Genomic DNA, 17,663 nt, shown 5'->3' with positions numbered 1-17,663 from the left:
AAAAAACCCCAGATCATATAATAAAGTAGAGATTCAGGATGAAAGAGAATTGAAAATGAAGGGGCATATTTTTCAGGAAACGGAAAAGAATATTTAAAAAATCAGGTTTCAAATATTCTTGAAATGATCCTTCACCAGACGTGGGTACGTTACAAAGAGACTAGTGTAGCGTGGAAGGTCTGCTAGTAAGCTAACAGCTGAGCAGTCAACAGTTGACTGGCGTCCACGAGAGTGCGCGTCTACACTAGGCATTACGGTACGGAATATTTCATCGAAAATAAATCTTTTTATTTTTTTTATTTTATATATTACGTATGTATGTTTTATTATAATGCTCGATCGATGTGAACTTAAATTTGGACGAATAAAAAATTAAACCATTTTCTTCGAAGGTTAAAATATCCTTACCTTGCTCTTTTGCCTTTTTATTTGTACACAACATCATCAGCACATCTGACAGTAGACGTATGTATCAACCAGTAAATCAATATATTTTCCGTAAATATTCCGCAAATCTGTTGTTTATCCATTAAAACAAAAACATAACTAGTATCACAGTTTATACAACTGTGTAAAAAAAAACACTCTTTTACATATATATTAATGTTTATAATGAAAACTTGCCAAGAATATTTCTATATGACTTAATTATTGTTTATATTCATGCTAAGGCTCGACCTTCCAAATAAATTGCGCACAACCACGGCGGCCTCTGGTGGCAAACAGCTGGTATTGCAATCATAATAAAATAAAATAAATAATAATAGATATATAGATAGATAGATAAATAACCTTAGTAACCGGATAATTCCTACAAGTTGAAATATAATTAGATGTCACAATATAATATAACCAAACAGATATGCACCTAAAATGTATATATAAACCAAATTTCTTAAAGTGTAATTGTTTATTTAGTTATTTTATAATTCTAATTCCTGTGTTTGTGTCGCAGATGATGGAGCTTTCCCAGCTACATCGGGCAAGAGGCAGAGTTCGCCTGTCTAATGCAGGGCCTATAAAGAAAGACAACCAACAACATGCACTTGGAACTATGACAATAGGTAGAAATCTGTAATAAGATCATTTTTAAACTGGTGATGACTGGGTTGCGACCCAAAATTGGATTAAATGTGTAGCCAATAGCATTTAAATAAAAATTGAAAACAGTTGTACATTTTCTCTACATGTAAGTAAGTAAGTAATTTTTATTTGTAGAGCGCTTTTCCAGACCGGGTTCACAAAGCGCTTAAACAATCAAAACAATATTCAATAAAGTATATATTTTAAAGATCAAGATAAAACTGATAACACAACAGGAGTTCCAGAAAATCAAGGAAAAGCCTGAACAAATAGAAACGTCTTAAGATGTTTCTTAAAGGAGTCAGTAGATCCATCAAGCGCAAAGAGAGAGGAAGATTAGGTCAAGATAAAACTGATAACACAGTATTGTTTATATATACAAATACCACCCAAAACAATACATAAAAAGACAAATAAATCTATTATTAATTTAATATTTTACAATCATAAAAAATTATCAATTTATTTATTCATTTTAAGTTTTCATATTATCATATGTAAGTCTTGAAGGTGCGTGGAAATTGTATTATTTTTATCATCATTTCAGAAATATAGAATATTTGCTCGATAGGTTTAAAATATCATACGAAACCCAAATAATATAAATAAATAAAAAAGAAATTAAAAAAAGCAATTTTGTGTGTCAAAGTGACGGTCGTCGCCGGGTGACGTCATGTCTCGTCGTGCGAAAGGGGGCGTGGCCAGCCTTCTGCTGCAGCGAAGAAAGATGACATGGGGATGAGAGAGAGAGAGACGGAGAGCGAGGCGGTGAGACAGCCGAGAGGAATTAGCGGTTCGTCAGAGAGGTCCGGACCGAGAGCATCACGACGGGCAACGATGACCGAGGACGACGCGGTAAGAGGCCACGGTTTGTTTCCGTTTCGTTCCCCGACGAGTGTCGACCGACGACGGGGGCCGGCCCCGGAAGGCTCGTGCCTGTCGGCGGACACAATAGAGCAGCACCGCAGACAGGTGCACCTACTGTACGTGCCGCGATGCTCCCAACTTCCGTCCCTACACCTTTATTTCAGGTGGAAGGAAGGAAGACTTGAGGCCACAAACCTGCCCCGGAGGATTCCTCAACGATTCATCTTTAACTCTCGTTAAAATGGTGTTTATGTCTCGTATAAATAGTGCAGTTCACTTGGCTATATTTTGGGATGCTATCTTATTAGCCTGCCGGATATGTTACTCTTATAGATAAACAGAAGGACATGGTTCAATGGAGAAAAAAAAATCAGTTTAAAGGAGCAGCTTGATCCTTGTTTTGTTTTAGTGCTTGGCCTCATTTAAAGTATCCTACACAATCCTTTCGATTTAAATGAAACATTGCACGTTTTCATGTCATGTTTACGATTTTTCTTCATGTACAGAGACATGACACTAGACTACATGTTATCCTCTTTTATTCGTTACATAATCCTTCATCCCAAGTTCTTTCATTCACAAAATGAGCATCAATGAGCTTCTTTTTTTTAGGTTTGGGGCCAAGCAAGTTCCTTTCCAGTGGTTACAAAATGGGAAAGAAAAACAAAGCCTGAAAATATACTGTTATTACAGAGGATCTTTTCATTATTTTATAGTCATTTATATACGTTGGCAGTCAATTCAAATATAACATTTTTCCACTTTTCCCTCAATATAATTTGTCACCTCCTTGTAAATTTAAAATGATCAATATAGCTGTTTATGTTTGTGTATTGTTGAAGTGAACCCGAATGCTTCGGAGTTTGGTCCAAGCTGAGTTGGAGCCCGGGACCTTCTTACCGTCATCGTAACGTGCTAGCTTTTAATTTCATTTTCATTAGGATAAAGTGTTCTAAGATTAAAAAGGAGGGCTCGCTCTTCCTCATCTGCTGCCCTCGCTTTTAGTCTTTAAATAAGTGTATGTCAAATGAATTGATGAGGTTAAAAACACCCAGAGAGTGAGGACCTCCACCACTAATGTTAGTTTATTACACAATATTGTTGGACTTTATTTATTTTATCTATACTATTCGGTTTATTTTTGCAATATCATAACACAAAACATAGTAGTCAAATATATTCCTTGTCGTTTGATCAACATATCCTGAAAATGTGGTTCTAACTTTTTGAGTAATTTTATCCATCAGATAAGATACTTGCTGACAAAACCACAACTTTCTTGGCTGAGGTCATACAATATTTGTTTTCCATTTCTTCTGCTGATGGAATAATGGAGGCGGGAAGTGTTATGAAGGGATTTATGTCGATGACCACAACAGCAACTCTTATTCAAGATGATATAGTGCTCGGGCCAGTTCAATTTTAATCATGATGGAACTTGAAGATCTCTGTTTTGGTTAGTTTACCTCTCTTTGTGGTGGATACCCATTAATTTAATGTATTTATTGTGCCTAAAAACATTTGCTTTTGCTCAAATACATTTGACAGACATGCATGTTAGTCTCACACATGTTCTTTATTCAAATAAATGTAATAAAATAGTTGAAAATATGGTTGGTTCGTATCTTACTCAATACTATTCAGGTTCAATATTGATAAATAGTAAGAAATAGCTGGTCGGTCATTGTTTTACTTCAGCTGAAGTGGTTTTGTTTGACCAGGAAGTGGGACTATATAACTCCGGGTGTGGCGCTCAGGAATGTTCGAAGTAATTAGGGTTTGTTAAAAAAAAATCTTACTTAAGTTAAGGATTTATATTTTCTAAAATATATTAACAAACATGAAAGAAATGTAGTTTTTAGAGGCTGATTTTGGACAATGTTATCATGAATTCCTTCGGTGATGATCATGTTTTCATGAGCTTCATTTTGTTTTTTGTCTAACGGTACATGACATTTTAAGAATTAGCAACAGCCTTACTAAGACGTGATTAAATATAAGTAGTATTCTGAAGTTGCTGTAGCGGTTAACTACAATACCAATGAGGCATTGCTTTTGGGGTCATGTTTCAACTTCCATTTGTGATTGTACTGGGTTATCTTCATATGTTTATATTCATATAAACATTAATTCATAGATTTACGGTGTTGTCTTGACCTTTTAGGTATATATTTTATTGGGTATTGTTTTGATTATTTAAGCTCTGTGTGACCCTGGTCTGGAAAAGCGCTTTACAAATATAAAATAACCTACTTACTAAGTCTTTATCTTTCTTATCCTTCTTTCTATCTTTATTACTGGCGCTGGTCAAATGGCCAGTTCCATTCAGAACTGGAAACGGAATGGAAAAACTAAAATGAATACACACTGTTCACTTTTATTTCTATACATCTCCTTCTCAGGTAGGTCCTATTGACGCCATCTTGGTTTTTCTTGCAGGACTGAGCTATAACTTTTTGTTTTCCTCATCGGCTCAGAGATGCTTTTTCTGAATAAGTAACATTTCATTCATAGGAACCTCTTGTATGAGGATGGTCTATGCGTCTCTTTCCTTGCCATGCCCAATGGTTTATATTCAAGGAAGTAGGTCAAATGAAAAAAAAAAGGTGGGCTTTAGGAATTGAATGAACTCCGACTTAAATATTTCTGTAATTCAAGACCAAATATTGGATGTGGAAAGGTTGAATGTTTCTCTGGGAAATATTGAGATCAACTGTAGACGGGCCCGAGTCTGGCCGGCTTACGTCATGCCAGTCCCTGAGCGAGTCTTAGAGAATCGGGGCAGGGTGGAATTGTGGTGGAGTTGCTCGGAACCTGATCAGATATCAGAGGAAATTCTGTTTCCGGCTTTGGCATTCGGCGACTGAAAAGTAGAACAAAGATGACATTTGTTGTGGAGCTGGGACGGTCTTTCATGCCACGTGCTCATTGACATTGTGACGCTAAAAACAACTCAAAAGAGAATTCAAAGGCAATTAAAGCAACAATTTGGTTTCTTGATTTGACGTCTATTTTAGAAATGAATTTCTTGACGTTGAGAGGTTGACGGAGGGGGTCAAGTGCTGGTGGGACTTATTGCCCAATCACGGCTCCGAGCAGAAGTGGTCCTCAGTCTTTCCCCATCCCTTCAGGTGGGGAGGCAAGTGTCCTGCCTGCGAGCATTTGGAGGTCAGCTGTTGTTCATGGAGGCTGGCAGAGTGGCCGATCACTCATTTTTTTAAAATGAGGTTGGAGGGGAAAATGTCAGGAAATGGATTCCTAACGTTCCAGCTATTGCATTTGCACATCTGTTACAGGCCGCTATGGCGTCATGCTACTCATGATCACATTACGTAAGCGGGAAATTGGTCTTTGACCTTAATCCATGGCGATAATGCACATGTTTTGTGGTGTGAATTATATATGTAAGAATCATATACATGGTACACATCCGCTTATAACGTCATCATTTATTGTGTCGGTCCCGATCCACGCATTATTATTGAAGTAGCTTCTTCTATCGTGATCATCATCCCTATAGTCACACCTGTCTTCTTCGTGGCCTTATTTACTTGACTGGTTGTCTTCCTTTCTCATTGCCATCATTATTCATCCAACGCTGTCTCTCCTCTCTTATGTCTCCACACCATCTGGCCTCCCTCACTTTACCCCTAAACTTCACCAGATATACTCCATTCTGAGCTTTTCCTTTCTAGATATTGAGTGATGAAGTGTGGAAGAAAGAGGAGCCGACATCATTTTTTAAACAGAATACACACATTTGTGAAGCTTAATCACATTTTAAAAGAATAACGAATCAGTATGTGTTGTTGTTTCCTTCCATCAAGTAGGTTTTAAGATGGTCACGGCTGTTCTGTTTACAAAATAACAAAAAAAAGCCTGATGTAATTTTAAGGAAATGTTTTTAGTGGGGAAAAGAAACCCATTATTTAATTATTTTGTAGTTCTGGAACATAAGTTTTGATGGTATTAAGCAGCACTGTTTGGACACCACACTCAGTTAAACCAAGCAGAATTAGGAAACATCATACACTAAAATGACTTGTATGTATATTATTTAACAGTAATGTATCGTTGCTCCTTTCTACATTGTTATAAAGTTGCTTTGTAAGTCTGGTGGTGCCTTATAAGAACTCTGTGAACGCAGAATTGAAAGCTAACATCGCTGGTCTCACTGTAAGAGTTTGGTGATTTGACTGATCACTTTTCGTGATCTCAAACCAATTCCAGTAAGAGAACATCCTTCAATCAGGAAGCAAAATATTGATTTGAATGAATGCTTTTTTTTTTTTTTTTAAGAAAAGTGAATTGAGCCCTTTGGGGGAAGTATGAGCTATAATCCAAGATCTTCTGTTGTTGACAAATACTCAAGTACTACTTCTTACTGTAAACCAAATCCCTAAAATATCACTTTGTATACAATCATTTTGTGAGAATACTTTGTGTGACTCGAAGTATGAAACAGCTAGAGCGTGAAATTATAAATCAACAATGGATGAAAAGAGCTTGATTATATAAATAAAATAATCAATCGTAAAATGAAAAAAATAATAAATAAATAGTTCCCACGGTCAAGGTGAGGTACTCTCAGAATTAATGTTTGGAACACCCACAGAAATGGCAGGGTTTTTTTTGACAGTTTTATATTTTATAGTCCTAATAATTAATCGGACAGTAATAAATGATCTACCATTAAACAATGGCTTAGAGGAATTAATAAAGTGTTTGGCTATTTTTGTGTTGTTGGTGAGAATGTTTCCATTCTTATCCGTGAAATAAAAGTTTAGATAGAAACATGTCATGTATCACTGATGCTCTGCTAATGTTGATAAATGTACGGTTAATACCTGTGCTGTGTCTCAAATCCCATACTGTCGGTTAGTATGCATCAGGATAGTGTACGTACTAACTAGTACACAAATACTTGACAGATAGTATGTCTCAAATCACACACAACTGGAAACGACGTGACAGCTTCTTCCTCTACTACTATTTAACGATGATTTCAACCAGCTGTAAGAACACTATCGACACCTGCTGGTATATACATAAGTATATGTATATACATATATATATATATATATATGACGTAACTTCCATTTACAATGTCAACTTCACTAAGATGGCGGCCATTTATGATAGAAAGTCGATCCATACTCAGTTTTGTGGGTGTTTGAGTACGCCAATTTAGTGTGCATGGCGCACTACATTTTGCATACTAAAAATTGAGACGCACTTATGCACTAAAAACACTAAGTTTAACTACGCAAGTATGTGATTTGAGACACAGCTCAAGTGTAGTTTTTAGTATTCGTAAAAATGATACACAATCTTGAAACAGACCTGTAGTTCTCGGCGTAAAAACAGGGATCTGAACCATGAAGTCCTTATGTTGGGACTGTTGGGAATAGAAAAGTAACCCAGTGGTTTAGAGTAAACACAGTGCAGAACCAAGAAGGATGGGGATGGAGACACACAAAAAAGGAGAATAGGAAGACGACCTTTGAGGTAATTTGGTGAACAAGAACATAAATAGGTGTGACTAAAGGAATGAGAGTCAAAACATGTTAAGGTGGAGCCTGTTGCTAATCCCTATTTTTAGGTTAATTTAACTAACTAGCTTAACAAGTTAATTGTTGTGGTCCATTGGAGAGCCTGTTTAGCTGCATCATGGTTGTTTGCCATGTGATGAGTAAGACAGATATTTCCTGTGTGCCAGTATTTACCCAAATGTGACCCAGATCGTGATCACTCGCGTGGCAGCCGAGTGTCTTTATCGCCGTGTTTATGCGCCTGCAATTTATTCCGGGCGCTTCCAAACCAGTACGACGACCTGCCGGGGGAATCAGCAAGGGAACCTTTTCTAAATCGAACAGTTGCGCAGGATACCCTTGGAGACCTGAATTTTCGAAGCTCCACAGCCCAGGTCATTTTCATTCATTGAGAAAAAGAGGTCAGCCTTCTTTTTTTTCTCACCACATTCCTTCCCCCGCCACTCGGAAAATCAGCGTATCTCCATTTTGTCGCTCGGTTAATTTAAGCCCCACTAAAATCTTCTTAAACAGAACTCATCCCTAAAAAATAAGCTGGGCTGGTTTTACATGCTTTTGTGGAACACAATATTGAAGGCTCTCTTTTGCTGTTATGTAACAGGGTTTCTGCTGTTTGGGAAATAATGGTTATTCGCAGATTACACGAAATTCCATCTTAAAGTTGCCGTTGTGTCAGTTGAACATTAATGTATTATGTCTTAACAATGTTCTGCTGAAGTTCTAAAATGTTGATTTTAAAGAACGTTATACTTTATTATTAGATAACGGTTTGAGTGCTGTATAAAATAAACACAATAAATAGTCACATATTGTTATAAAAACACTAAGACGAAGTAAATTATTGAAGGACAGTCTTGTTATATGCAAAAAATGTTCTTTAAATAATAAATTCTAGTCATGAAAAAACAAACGTCTTCACTCCTCCCTGAAAAATGTCTTTAATTGGCTGTAATTTTCTTCCTCATTCCGTCCTTAAACACAATAAGTACCAGCTGTGTCTCCGTCCAACAAGGAGGTCATAAACGCTTGGCAGCCAAGCACGAGGAAGAAACTGTCCAACTTATTTTCATAAGCAGCTGCAAGTGTCCTGTAATTGGTCTTCAAGCTTTGTTTTGACGCAGCCATGATGAAGAAATCAGTCTCAAGTGTTTTACTATCCCTGATTATTTTCCCACTTAACCAACACCATCATTTTCATTCCTATTTTGTCGATCCAAAAACTGGCAGAGGTTAATAGATGACTTGAAATCTTTGGTAAGAGTTTGTCTGAGTTTTTCTTTTCTAATTTAATATTCAGGTGTTTGTTTGTAAACTTCAGTTAAGAGGTGATCCAAACGAGAAAAAACAGCTCAAAGTCCGTTTGTACAGCTCAGTTGTTTGCAGTCAAGAACCGACAATACATGTTCCTTGTCATCATGTTTGAAGCACATTTATTGAAGACTTGATTTTACACAATGTTCTTTTAATTCACGACTCAAAGCCGTTTCAACCTATGCCAGCTACCTAGGGCATGAGGCAGGGGAGACCTTGGTCCAGGCCACCAGTCAATCCTATGAAACATACAACCAGAAAACTACACACACACACATCTATGGACCATGTTGAGTAATTTAATGAACACCAAGGTATCTCTGGATTGTGCAGAAGAAACTGGGGTACCCAGTATCTATACTTACTCTTGTGAAGACAAGTACAGATGATACAATTGATTAATTTTATTTGAGAACTAAAGGCTGAACATGTGGGAATGGAGGATTTAAAGAATTTAACTGGATTTATGTCACGGTTTGAATCCAATTTGTGTAGAAAGTGTGTTTTTGTTTGAACTTTTCTTCACAGTGTTTACAAACTATGTTTTCATATGTTCTTTAATATGTATTAATTAAGAAAGAAACCTCAGCTTTACCTTTCGTTAATACCTCTGCAATACAATTACTTGAGCAACATGGTAAAAAAAATACAGTATAAAATGAGCAACAAAGTAAAAAATACAATATTGATTGAGCAACATAGTAAAAAATACAATATTAAATAAGCAACAATAACAAAATGTACAATATTAAATAAGCAACATAGTAAACAATATAATATTAAATAAGCAACATAGTAAAAAAAATACAATATTAAATGAGCAACATAGTAAAAAAAAATACAATATTAAATGAGCAACATAGTAAAAAATACAATAATAAATAAGCAACATAGTAAACAATACAATATTAAATGAGGAACATAGGGAAAAGTACAATAATAAATAAGCATCGAGGTAAACAAAACAATATTAAATAAGCAACATAGTAAACAATACAATAATAAATAAGCAACATAGTAAACAATAACAATTTAATTGAGCAACATAGGAAAAAATACAATAATAAATAAGCAACATAGTAAACAAAACAATATTAAATGAACAACATAGTAAACAAAACAATATTAAATTAGCAACATAGTAAACAAAACAATATTAAATGAACAACATAGTAAACAAAACAATATTAAATTAGCAACATAGTAAACAAAACAATATTTAATGAGCAACATAGTAAACAAAACAATATTAAACGAGCAACATAGTAAACAAAACAATATTTAATGAGCAACATAGTAAACAAAACAATATTAAACTAGCAACATAGTAAACAAAACAATATTTAATGAGCAACATAGTAAACAAAACAATAATAAATAAGAAACATAGTAAACAAAACAATATTACATGAGCAACACAGTAAAAAATAAAATATTTAATGAGCAACATAGCAGAGGTTAGCAATATGAGTTACACTGTATTTATAATGAAAGGCCACATTTAAAAGAGGTCAAACTTTTTTATAAATTTCCAACACATTTCTTGTAAAAATAATGAATTCTTTGCATATTAATCTGATGATGTCTAAGCTGTGCTCTCAAGGTCAGAAGATTGTGTGTGTTTAAGACAGGAGTGGACAACCTCCCTCAGCAAAATACTCAAATAGAAATCTCCAGCTGCAAGTAAACGCTGCTTCAGGTCTAATCATCTGACGTAGGATGACGGAAATATGACGACGTTGCACAGATTTCTCTTCCCATATCTCAGTTTTGACGTCAACGGTTTTGGATCCTGTCTGATGATGTGTCCATGAGAAGGATTTCTCGCCCCGTCTTCTGCAGTTGCAAATGACTTGCAAAAGGCCAAATCAAAAAAAAGTAGTTAGTGGCTGCTGAGACCTGGAGGGGCTGACATTTGAAGAGTTGGTGGTCTCCTGCCCTTGCCCCGCAGCCACCAATCTTTGAGTACACACAGTTAAGCCTCGCCTCAAGACTATGGGTCGTCTATAAATATCTATCTGAAATATTTTTATTGAACTTTCCACAAATGAAAATCACTGAATAAAATGGATTTTAACCTGGCTGGATTATTATTGTTCTCAGAGAACTCAAAACACTACATTGTTATATATATATATATATATATATATATATAGTTTTTAAATGAGCAGTTGTACAGGACAGTTAAAAATATTTGATACTGATATTGTAGCTAGAGAATAACAGGTGGGCTATGACTCATCAGCAATAATTTAATAATCCTGGTCTTATCTTCAGTAGGAGGAAAAAACAGGCCTGTTTAAATACAACATGTATCAGCAGCATTTTCTTATTTTAAATCAAAAGTTAACGTGAAAATTAGCTATTCGCATTTTTATGAATGAACTTTGTTATTAAATTCTAAACAAACTTACATTATTCTGTAATAATTATTCTTTGTCAATGTTAAAATGTACAAAATAATTCTTTCTTCTTTTATTGTCTTGGGTTGGATTCTTTATCAACAGATATCTGATGGCTAAAAAAAATGATACGATCCGAAACCTGAGTCCTGTTTAATGTATTATACGCCAATGGCTACATTTAGAAAACACATCTTACGTTTAAATAACGTCAGTAAATGTTTTGTGGATATGCTCGTTTGAGATGTTCACGCTGTTTAAGGGCTTGTATTCACATCATTCATTATTTTATGGTTTATCTTATGGTTTATCTTATATATAGTGTGTGTGTTAAATAAAACAATTCCTTTTATCTTTTATTAAAAATTATAATGTAATAATTATATAATGATAATAATGCAAGTATTCACAGCGTTTGATCATTTTTGTGTTGCAATTCAACTTCCGGATGATAGATAATAGCATTCATTCTGTCCTCTACAAATAAAGAAACGATAAAACCCAATGTAATTCCTGGGAAGACTGAGGACGAGAGGATTCAGTTACAACTTCGTCAAAAGTCATGCGGTCTGTAAACTCTGCAACACTAGAGTCAAGTACTCTTTCAATAGTCAAAATATACAGTATCCTTGTTCCTACAGTATCACAATATATGTCAAAGTACAGATCCTACTAGTAGAGATTTGAATTCTACTACTGAACTTGGATCTGAATATTGGAATTCCAAAATGTCCTAGGAGGATTTCAGATTCTACTAGTGAATTCCAATCTCTACTAGGAGAGATTGGAATCCTACTACTGTATTGGGATCTGAATATTGGAATTCCAATCTGTCCAAGGACAAATGGGAATTTTACCAGGATGATCTCCAATTCTAATAGGAGAAATTCCTAGAGGATGATGTAGTCAAACCCTAACCCTAACCCATCTCAATATTAAGATCCTAGTTCTGTACTAGTAGATTGGAATTCCAATCTCTACTTGCATTATTCCAGATCCTACTGGATTCCAATCCAGATCTTTCCCTGTGCACTCTTATAATTGAAATTACTCAATGATCTTCTATTCTACATTCATCTTGGCTCAGTTCCTCCCTGAGCTGTGAAAAAAATGGCACTTTTTCTTCTCACCTGGTTACTTTCGCTCCTCGGACCTCAAGCACTTGTCAAATATTCATGCGATGATGGCGTCTGGAGATAACTGACGGGATGTTTCAAACGCATGCTGTGCTAGCGATGTGCAGCAATGCAATTAGATGTAAAGTGACATTATTGCTTTAAGCAGCATCTTTCTCCCAGCAGGTGGACCGTCGCCACAGAAGGCTTTTTAACTTTTGAAGTGACGGAGAAAGTATGAGCGCATGGTTCATTTATAGTCTAGAGGTCACGGCTGGATTATACGCTCTTTTTTTTTTTCGCCTTCATTAAACATGAAACATGGCTCCTCCACTGCTCACTTTACTGTGAGCTTTTCTTTTTTACTTTCTCCATCTGTTGGTCCCTTTATCCCTGCACATATTTCTTTAATAAGGAGGATCTGTTGTTGATCTCTTTAGTTAGCTCCAGATCATTGCTCTACTTTCTGCAGGCTAAAGGTGTGCGATACTGTATCAACGGCTTCACCTGACCACACATACCATCATCTACGTGAGAGGCCTTCTAGACCTGTGATGTACTTCCTGTAATGTCATCAAAGTGGTTAATGCAAGAAGATAAATCACTTCTTCAAGACGTACAAATAAGGGGTTAGAGAAGCTGTGCAAATGAAGTAGCTTGAGCAGAAAGTATTAGAAACATACCGTGATGGTTTTCTCGTCATTTTTTTCTTAAAATGGGTGCATCAGAGATGAGGGGGTGTCCACATCTTTCTGGCTCGTGAGCAAGATCCACCCACTCTTTTTAATCCTTTTCCTGCACAGTGTCCAGTACAGTAGAATACTTTAAAACGCTGTTGTCTCTGATATAACGTGTTTCTTCAGTAAATAAGAGCTTGAAAGTCAGAAGGAAGATGGCAGAGGACATCAAGCAATAACAAATCATTATATTTATAATTTAAGAAGATACTCTTTTTTTTAATTGTCACACCATTTCCTCTCTAGTGGATGTTTGAACAACATTTCATGTATGTTTGCTTTTTATTTAGCAATTAAGTGGATATGACTTTCTCATGCTGCAAAAGTCATAAATGAACAACATTTGTCATTTATAAGGATCAGTATATACACATTTATGACAAATAATAAGAGTAGAATGGAAGTTTATTTGTCTGTTTTAAAGTCGTTGAACTACCTGTGCGACTGCTGGATCACCATCGATTATTGGGCACCTTTGAAGAAGGGATTTTAAATTGGCTAAGTAGATAATGATGTTCTTTGACTAATGATACTGTGTACTAACAAAATAAAACAAAATAATAATTGGAATTACTGAAGATCACTCCGGTCATTCTCCACGTATAAATAAATAAAGCGACAAGTCTTAACTTTGGCATGAACATGTGTTAGTTGTGTCAGATGGCTTGAACATATCAAGGTTATGTTAGATACTGTAACCCCAGATTTCCACTGGATCCGTCTCAGCTCCTTCATAGCTCCGGCGTCCGGCAGGAATACGCAAGAGGTCTATTTTTGCCGGACAACGGAGCCGTCATGCATCAATCGACAGCGATTAGATCGCAACACAAAAGAAGTGAGACGTACAAAGCATCCGGTTCATTTCAAAATAAAATACAATAATCAAACTCCCGATTGCATAACACCACTTTGCAAACATTACGTCACATCCGATGGTTGGAGTTGAAAAGAGCATGAACATTTTTTATTTGACCAGCAGATCAACCTCAGAGTGTAGCTGTGTCTCAAATCACATACTTGTGTACAAAACTTAGTATTTTTAGTACATAAGTGCGTCTGAGTAATGATCGATGGACACTTTCTACCCTAAACGGCCACCATCTAAGTGACGTTGATAACAGAAGTTACGTCATATATATGCATGCACTTACAGGTGCATTTTCAGACAGTAGTAGGATAAAATGGGACTTCAAGTGACATTACAGATGACTATTGATATCTAAACACAACTTGAATTATGGAGCCCAATATTTAGATTAATTGCAATTGCTTGAAAATGTAAAAAGGTTGGAGTGTTTTCACAAGTGTATCTGATATCATGGATATATATTCACTACTTCTGTTTGATTTGAGACATACTACCTGTCGAGAATTTGCGTACTAGCTAGTCGGTCGGAGCTAAAACTAGTCATAACGGAGTGGAGACGGACCAAGTGGAAATTTGGGGTAATGCATTGTCAAAGTAGAAGACTTTTTTACTTTTGAAAGCAGAATCATTCTTAACATCCAGAAAACACAGGTCTGACGCAATCCAGAGTTTTAGGCTTGACATTTAAAAACTCTTCAGCTCACAAAGTTATCCATCAAGGTAAATACGGTAAGAGAGAGAAGCAAATTTAAACAGTGTGATTAGATGTGAAATTGATTTGCCAGAACGTCAAATTAAAAAATGGAATGATTGTTGATATTAGAGTCGGAAAGAAAAGTAGTCAAATACAAGGTGTGACGAAGGCCTGACATATATTAATGATGTGTCAAGGCTCAGTCTAAAAAACCCAGACGCTGTAAGTGCGCGGCTGTAACTGGAGCAGCACAGGCAGACCCTGGACTGGCGTCTGACTGATATGAAGGCTGAAGTATAAGTGCTGCTTCCAGTCTGCGATGGAATTCTCTGATTGCCAAAATGTGCTGTCAAGCAAGGACTTCAAATGAGGGGAAGTGCCTAGTTTGTTGTTGCAGGAGATGCATTACAAAACCCCATTACATGAACTCGGTCAACAGGAAGAAGGGTTATGATGAACGCAAATGGCTTGTGTTGTAATAGTGTCGTAACAGCGGAAGACATTACTGTACTTTTGATCAAAATATATGTGCTGAGGGAAATGTACACTTTCTTCATGATTTTCTTTTACATGTAAACCCTTAATGAAAGCATTTTTACGACTCTATCTCCAGATGTTACAACAAGAGAAGGCGCTTCCATTGTTGGAGAACCAGGAGTGTCTTTTGTAATGTGAAGCGGAGGCTTGACATTTAGCAGGTTACATTGATGTGAATAAGTGCTCGGCAATAATGAATGCCATCTTTTATTAGCTGTCCTCTTGTGTCTTTGGCAGCCCTTTGTAGCAACACTTGCTCTGCTGGCTTTGGTTTTGGTAAACATACTGCAGCACAGTAGGCAGTGAAAATGCAGCGAGACCGAGCTGGCGTACAGGCACTCCAGTGACGGGGATCATAGAGTGTTTATCTAGCAGTGTGTTGATAGCAGCAGTTTCTGCTGCTCGGCTAACCCCATCCTGCTGAGGCAACAGTTGACGGCGACGGCAGTTCAACCAGGAGGAGTGAATATATATCCATGATATCAGATACACTTGTGAAAACACTCGCTTTTTTACATTTTCAAGCAATTGCAATTTATCTAAATATTGGGCTCCATAATTCAAGTTGTGTTAAGATGTCAATAGTCATCTGTAATGTCACTTGAACTCCCATTTTCTCCTAATACTTTAAATTCTTCTACTCAACTTGTATATGGCAGGGTCTCCTTTAGGACATTAACCAGAAAAACCCGGAAATTATTTCACAACTCGATCTGGAGCTTATAATCCATGCATTTTGTCTTCTCGACTATTGTAACAGTTTATTTTGGTGTCTAGACAAGAAGGATCTGTCTCGCCTGCAGTTGATACAGAACTCTGCAGCCAGAATTCTGAGCTGCTCTAGTAGAAGAACTCGCATTACCCCGATCCTTAAAACTCTTCACTGGCTGCCAGTTTTTTTCAGGATCATTTTAAAATTCTGGTTCTTACTTTCAGATCTATTCATGGTCAGACCTTCCATCAGTGATCTGATCCAGCCTTACACCCCAGCTTGGGCTCTGAGGTCTGTGGATCAGAATCTACTGATGGTTCCTGAACACGCTTCAAGAAACATCTTAAGACATTGTAATTTGTGCTTTTCCATGATTTTCTGGAATTCCTGTGTTTTTCTTATGTGTCTTGGCCTTTCAAAGTATATATTTTAGCTGTATATTGTTTCTTATTGTTAAAGCGCTTTGTGATCCTGGTCTAGAAAGGCGCTTTACAAATGACCTTTACTTACTAACTTACTTACTAGACAAGAGTATTGAAGTTATCAGGAGAAGTTTCTCAATTCATTCAAATTTGTACTTTTTTTGTTTCTGTTTGTTCATTAAAAAGGACAAACTGTGATCATGACAAGTGCCTTATTTTAAAAGTACCATTTACAGAAGGTAAAAAAAACAACAACAAAAAACTTCAGAACAAAAAAAGGAACAGAAGACGGCTAGTAATAATTAGTTTAAGGCCTTAAGAGTCATAATTAGTTCTATATCCGACCACTCTTTTCCTCTCTGGGGTTTTTCACAAAAGGGTTCAATCAGTCTAATAAACCCTTCACAAGGATTGAACCATCAGCTCTCCATTTTTAGTCGAGTGAAAAATAATGGCCGGAAGCCTCCCTTGAGCAGTGATACGCACGTATTGCTAGTTGCTAAGGTTTCAAACCTTCAAGTGCACTTTCACTATTTAAATCGCCAACAGGCTTTCCATGACCCCATCCAAAGATTTGCATGTGCTCGTACCATGACGCTTCACGGTTATACAGTGAGTTATGGCTCAGATCTCTGTTGTGAGCCATGATCGCCCACATAGGAGGCAGACATACACAGCAGGTGGGAGGTGAACACGCTGTGCAAACACTCTTTGTGGCCAGTATGTTCTCACAACCTACAAGGCCTCGTTCATTTATGTTCATTATTTATTTAGCATCTCAGTCTTTGTTCTTCTGTCCATTAATCTGTCCGTCCTGTCAAGAATAGCTGGTTGTTGAATAATAACGATTATGGCAGTTAAACTTCTGTATGAGAAACGATTCTACTTTGAGTCACCGAGAAATTAAACGAGCCCGAGGACCTTCAAGGAGTAGAAAACGAGCTCTTTATGGTATTTTACATCTTCATAAACATGTGATTTAAATCTTCGCTATGTGTATTAATAGAAGATTAGCTAAAATGTGAATCAAGGGTGTGCGTCAATTCAAGCAACATCAACTTTCACAAAAAGTAAATGGTATCTCTTGGAACTGGTTAAAGTAAATTGTGTCTAAAAGAATAGAATAAAAAGTTAAGAGAGGTAAAATAATTGCTGTATATCTATTACAACAAGTGGATAAATGAAAGGGGTACACAAACCTCAGCACTGGCCGGAACATTGCAGAAAAACAAGCCCAGACCAAAATAATAAATACATGAGGTAGTCAACTTTTACTGTAAAGGACCATTTGGAGAAAGGTTAGGGAGACCAAAGGGGTTCAGAGCTGCTGAAGATTCAGGAAAAATAAGTACAACTGGGAAGT

At 36.4% G+C, this 17,663-nt stretch overlaps 1 protein-coding gene across 1 annotated transcript in view; it reads left to right on the top strand.

Moving 5' to 3' along the window:
• Positions 1-1,800: 1,800 nt before the first annotated feature.
• Positions 1,801-17,663, top strand: part of otud7a (OTU deubiquitinase 7A) — a 47,312-nt gene continuing 31,449 nt past the window's right edge. The window contains exon 1 of the mRNA XM_087796979.1: positions 1,801-1,938. The gene's annotated coding sequence lies outside the window, so the exon portion shown is untranslated. The remainder of the gene's footprint in view (positions 1,939-17,663) is intronic.

The sequence above is a fragment of the Callionymus lyra genome, chromosome 8, assembly GCF_982586985.1.
Source record: "Callionymus lyra chromosome 8, fCalLyr1.hap1.1, whole genome shotgun sequence".
Taxonomy (NCBI): domain Eukaryota; kingdom Metazoa; phylum Chordata; class Actinopteri; order Syngnathiformes; family Callionymidae; genus Callionymus; species Callionymus lyra.
The sequence above is the reverse complement of the archived record's forward strand: the minus strand, read 5'-3'. Positions and strand labels throughout refer to the sequence as shown.